This window comes from Tursiops truncatus, chromosome 5, assembly GCF_011762595.2.
Source record: "Tursiops truncatus isolate mTurTru1 chromosome 5, mTurTru1.mat.Y, whole genome shotgun sequence".
Taxonomy (NCBI): Eukaryota; Metazoa; Chordata; class Mammalia; order Artiodactyla; family Delphinidae; genus Tursiops; species Tursiops truncatus.
The window spans coordinates 95863971-95869970 of record NC_047038.1 but is presented as its reverse complement, the minus strand read 5'-3'; positions in this window follow the sequence as shown (position 1 = coordinate 95869970).

Here is a 6000-nt window from a genome sequence, read left to right as displayed (position 1 = left end):
GGTTCTGCTGTTGTAAAGATTAAACTAGATGTGACGAAAAGAAATTAGTATTGTCCATTGCTTAAAAAATGAAAGATACTATGAATATTATTATTCATACTGAGGATCTTAGAATTTTATGACTTTTGTTTCTATCATCTATGTAACACCTGTAAAATAAAAGAGTATTCTTAGCATTCTTATTCACACTTAGAAAGTCAGGAAGATTTATTAGGTTTAGGTTATTGGGAATTGAGAATGAATTGATAGATACAATGCATAGAAACCAATAATAGCTAAAAGTTATATTGTATTTTATGGTGCACAAAGTATTCCACAATAAAAAGATTCACAACGCTGGAATAAACTATGGGCTGTTGATAGGTTTCCATGAATTACTGTGGATTGCATTTATTCTTCTCCATATTATTTGGGAATTCCCATGAACACTAAAAGCCATGTGTAACTCATTTACCTGGCTGATTTAAGAGGCGTCTGATAGTTTCCGAAAGTTTCCACTCTCTCTTTCCTAGCCAGAAAGTCAGAATGCAGGTGCATCAGAGAGACGGGAGAGAGTTTAATGTAGATTTGTTGAGTGGGGGAGAGTAGTTGGAAAAACACTTTTTTGTAACTGTATGTGTGTGGGTGTGTATGTGTGCATAAACACACTCTGTCTACACACCACAAAAGAGAAAGAATAACGGCAGGGGAAGAGCTCTTCCTGCATGAAATGAGAGAGACTATGATAAAGAGAAGCATAACAGATTTGTTCTGAGCCATGGAAGAATTTCATAGCAAGTTCTTTCCTCTCCAGTCTTTCTAAAACTCTCATTTAAATCTACTCAGCTTTGTAAGTAAATAAGTATACTAATTTATGGATTTCTCAACCAGAATTTATGAACACTTCTCAACCTTAACACTTTATCTATCCATGTTATTATATTATCATCTTGATTACCTATCATTGCTCAGCTTCCACTCCAAAAATCTTCCTTCAGTTATGAACTTTTTCTCTAAACTGACTTGTAAGCAAGAATGAAAAAATTCAGTGCTCATCTTCATTTATCCATTCATCTCTGTAGATGGGATGCTGAGGAAAAAATTCTAGAGCTACCCACACATTTTGAAAACATAACTAAGATATATTTTACACACATGATCCCATTCTTAGTCCAGAAACATTAACACTTGCAGTCAGTTGACACAGGCTTGTGTACCCTGGAAAGTTAAAAACAATTTTTAAAAAGGGTTTTAGAGGGACATAAGTCCTTCAGAAAACAGAAAGCAAGTATATTCTCTCTGGGTTATAGAGACTGAAGATTTCCCCTCAGCTTCTCTGGGCAAAGACCCAACATCACACAGAAAAGAAACTGGCAAGTCTGAAACTGACTGCTTTTGTCTAGTTTATACCCACAACTTTCTATTTTAGCCTGGAAAATGGCTACCTTTAGGACATAATTATTTTTAAATATTTATTACTCATTTTAATAGCAATCAATCTGTCTCAAAGGAAGGAGGACAGACAAGAAATTTGGAGAACCATTTCACCTTTTTATAAGATGTAAATATATAATTTTAACAATACTGTGATTTTTTTGTGGGGAGTAGTGTAAGGCCGGAAAGAGTAGCACAGCTGGGTTTGGTAATTAACATCTGTATCATAAATAGCAGGTGAGTAAAAACTGGATCCAGTGCCAGGAGAAATGACCTGAGGCAGATTTTAGGTTAGAGGGTGATTAACATAGAATCTTAAATAAGTACGGGTTATAAACTACACATTGTAATAGTTTGTTTTTTTTTAATGTTAGTTAGCCAGGAGGGCCCTGCATCTTTTACCACGTTTCAGAGCCTGCATATTGGCCGAGGATCTCTGTCTTTGATAGTGCACCTTGTCCAAATGAGAGACATAAAACAGATAACATTTTTCTGAAGAGTCAAAGTGAAACTACTTCCTGTTTATCCCTTAGATTAGCGCTATCCAAGAGAACTTTCTGTGATGATGAAAATGTTCTATATCTGTGCTGTTCAATAAAGTAGCCACCAGTCACATGTGACTATTGGGCACTTGAAATGTGGTTTGTTGGATTGAGGAACTGAATTTTTAATTTTATTCAGTTTTAATTAACTTGAAGTTAAGCAGCCCCGTATGGCTAGTGACCACCGTATTTGTGCAGCCTTAGAGTCAAGCTCTCCTAACTCTTTGGTCCACTGAGGGAATTTTTCTGAATGGTTTAGTATCAGATGCTAGACCTTTAAAACCTGGACCAAAACTAAAATTTAAGTTTCCTATCATTCAAACTACTGAAGAGTCTCTTGTTAAGGGTCCCTCCACTTTCAGCCACTACTATTTATGTGGATTAATGAATACATTACTACTGAAGACTGCTTGTCATTGGTCATGTAACACTCTTCGAATTCCCAGTGGTTCAAAACAGACATTTTTCTTTTCTTTTTTTGAGTAAGTGGCTTTATAAGCAAAATAATTATTTTTCATCAGTCATAAATGTCTAGGAGTTGATGCTGTCATTTTCCCAGAAATACAATAAATGTAAAACAAAATCCTTTCAATCAGTAAATATTGAAAGTGTAGATTCAATCATTCCATTTTGCACTTATTTTTTTCTGTGTATCCTAATTCAGGTTTGTAGACCATCATCTATATGTGCCTGGTAACAATTCTTGGGGCTATTGAGCCTTCTCACAAATTCAGATTTTATTCCAGAAAGCTGCAAGTGGCCTAAGAAAGAATAATAACACAGTCCAATATTCTTTAAGCTTTTTAAAAATATAAATAAAATACAACATTTTAATTTAAATCAATATACTCATGTTTGGGTGATTTCTCCCTTGTTCTCAAACCATGGGGTCATTTTCTTCCATGTCTAATTGGTAGTTCAAAGCAGAATGTAGTAGAGGAGTCTGCCTTCTGCAAGACGGAAATATCTCATCTCGATGATGAGTTCTAGACCTTAATTCTGTAACTAGTTGGAGTGGGATAGAATTCAAAACAACTCCTATACATAATAATTTGCATCTGCTAATCCCAAACTTCTAATATAGAATGGATAAACAACAAAGTCCTACTGCGTAGCCCAAGGAACTATACTTAATATCCTGGGGTAAGCCATAATGGAAAAGAATATAAAAAAGAATGTATATGTATGTATAACTGAATCACTTTGCTGTACAGCAGAAATTGACACAACATTGTAAATCAACTATACTTTTTTTTTTTTTTTTTTGCGGTATGCGGGCCTCTCACTGGCTCACGGGCCCAGCCACTCTGCGGCATGTGGGATCTTCCCGGACCGGGGCACGAACCCGCGTCCCCTGCATCGGCAGGCGGACTCTCTACCACTGCGCCACCAGGGAAGCCCCCAACTATACTTTAATAAAAACAAAAACAAAAAACCAAACCAACAAACAAAAAGCAACTCCTATACCACTCTGCTAGCAGAATGGGAACTACTGATGACTTTAGCAACTTCAAAGTGCTCTCAGCCCAATCTATCAAATCTTAAACTTCGTAATATTTGTTGTTGTCCCTTGGAAGTGTTACAAAGTGAGCTTCAGATCAAAGGAAGTAGAAAGCACAGCTCCAAAGGGCTCAGTTATCTCCTGATGCATGTTCACTTGCCAGGCAGGCTAGCCACCTCTGCACTGTAAACTCCTCCAAACACTACCAACAGCTCCAAGTTTCCCAACTCATGTTATTGACACCAGAGCGTGGGCTCCAGTTTCCATATAGCGTTTGTCTATGTGACTGTTTCGACTGCCAAAATTTTGATATTGTGTCATTAATTTCTCCCATTTCTAACAAATAAGATGACTTAATGAAATTACATAGGCTGGACCCAATTTTAAAAGTCCATGCACGTTCATATGTATGTATGTCAGTGTTTATAGTGATGGAAAATCTCCAGAAAGCAGAGCTGAAGTCCTATAAACACCAAAATGTTTCTCTTAAGTAAGTCCATTTTGGGAAAAGCTCTGTCACATGGTTCTTGCACATAACTGCCTCACCTCTGAACTGCTGCCTTCACATCTGGCCTGAGCCCCCATGAGGTGGGGCTTGGTTTTGACTGGAACCTGATGGCAGTTTGCCTGTGTTCTGAACCTGAAAATGCAGTTGGCTACCATTTTGAGTCAAGGGGTTGGAATATAACCATACCTCCCTCCCTGCTTCAGCGACACTGCAGTGGACCTAGCATCTCTCTCTCTCTGTGTGTGTGTGTGTGTGTGTGTGTGTGTGTGTGTGTGTGTGTGTGTGAGAGAGAGAGCGAGAGAGAGCAAAAGATACTGGGCAAGGGCTGGGATGAAGGGAATGTGGGGGGAGGAAAAACACCTGCTATTCTCCAATTCAACTTTCTCTGGGACTGGATTTCTTATTGCCCTCACAGCAGTGTTTCAATGCCCCAGATGAAAATGAGGACAAAATGAAAACCAAGTTGTCACACACTAAAATCGACACCCTTAAGGGTGGGGGGAGGAGTATGTTTCATATTCTCACCTTGTCAATTATCAGCAGCCTCCAATTGTCTCACAGGATAGACGTCTCTCTCCCTACAAGGCTAGAGCTCAAATACCCAGACAACCTTGGCCTTGAGGCAAATCAAAGATGGGTTTTCTTTTGACATCCTCTGATGGGCCTGGAAAAAATCGGCATAATAAACAGGGTAGGGGCATTCTTTTTCTTTTTTTTTTTTTCTGGCTGCGTTGGGTCTTTGTTGCTGCACATGGCTTTCTCTAGTTTCGGCGTCTACTCTTCATTGCAGTGCGCGGGCTTTTCATCGCGGTGGCTTCTCTTGCTGCGGAGCATGGGCTCTAGGCGCACGGGCTTCAGTAGTTGCAGCACGCGGGCTCAGTAGTTGTGGTGCACGGACTTAGTTGCTCCGCGGAATGTGGGATCTTCCCGGACCAGGGCTCGAACCCGTGTCCCCTGCATTGGCAGGCGGATTCTTAACTACTGTGCCACCAGGGAAGTCCCCATGGGGATTCTTAAAAAGCAAATCCTAACAGCTACCTGAAATGATTGCTGTATATTGTGTTTGCTCCTTTTAGGTTGATGACAAACGTTCATTATAATTGAAAAAGTGATAGAAGACAGTTTGGATCACAAGGTATGTTAGAAGAGGCACTTTACCCCCCCCCCCCCCATTCCTCACCTTTCCATAAATGGGGCTTTACTTCTACCCCACTTGGCAAGAGGGAACATAGCAGAAAACACGTCTTGGGAAGGAGTGGCTTCCCCAGGGGAAGAGGAGTAATGATCCTAGTGGTGACAGACTCAGAACCAGCCATTCGCCAATTGGTCCCTATTTCTCAGTGGGGACATGGTAAGATTAAAGATTCCAGTCACTTGTGCTCTTGTTCTCTTGGGCTCTCTGAGCTGAATGGGATGTAAGGAAGTGCCTCACTTCCCACGTGACCGCATTATGGGGATTGGAGAAGGAGGCTCTGAGTAACACCCCACCTCCCTCTTGTATCCCACACAGGCAGTGATGGGTCCTTTGTCCTCTCTGTGAGGGAACAGTGTGGGAGCACCCTTTTTAGTTCCTGTCTCCATCTTTTCTTTGTAAAGGGAGCAACTGATCTAATTGATGTTGTGAAGAAATGGAGACTGAAAGTACACAGTTCAGCCCTTCTCTGACTTTCCCGTTTTCAGAATTATCTGTTTGAAATACACAGTTTTCCATGTTCCAGGATCTCAGCTCATGGGACAGTCTCTACACCACTTGGAGCTGGGCAGGGAAGTTCAGCTCCAGGGGAAAGGCCTCAGATCCAAACACTAGTCAAGCAAAACTTATTTTTTGCTCCCTATCCAATCCCCTTATTTCCCCCAAATTTTTCAGAACTCCAAGGGAATACATATTCTGATGGCTTTTTTAAAGTAGAGGCGTCTGAAGCAAAGTGGAAAAGAAAAGGACAGGGTGAGTCAACCACTGCTTGAATCTCAGCTCTGAAGCTACCATGGTTCTGACTTCAGTTAAACCAGTGATTCCCCTTGATCAGTAAAATGAG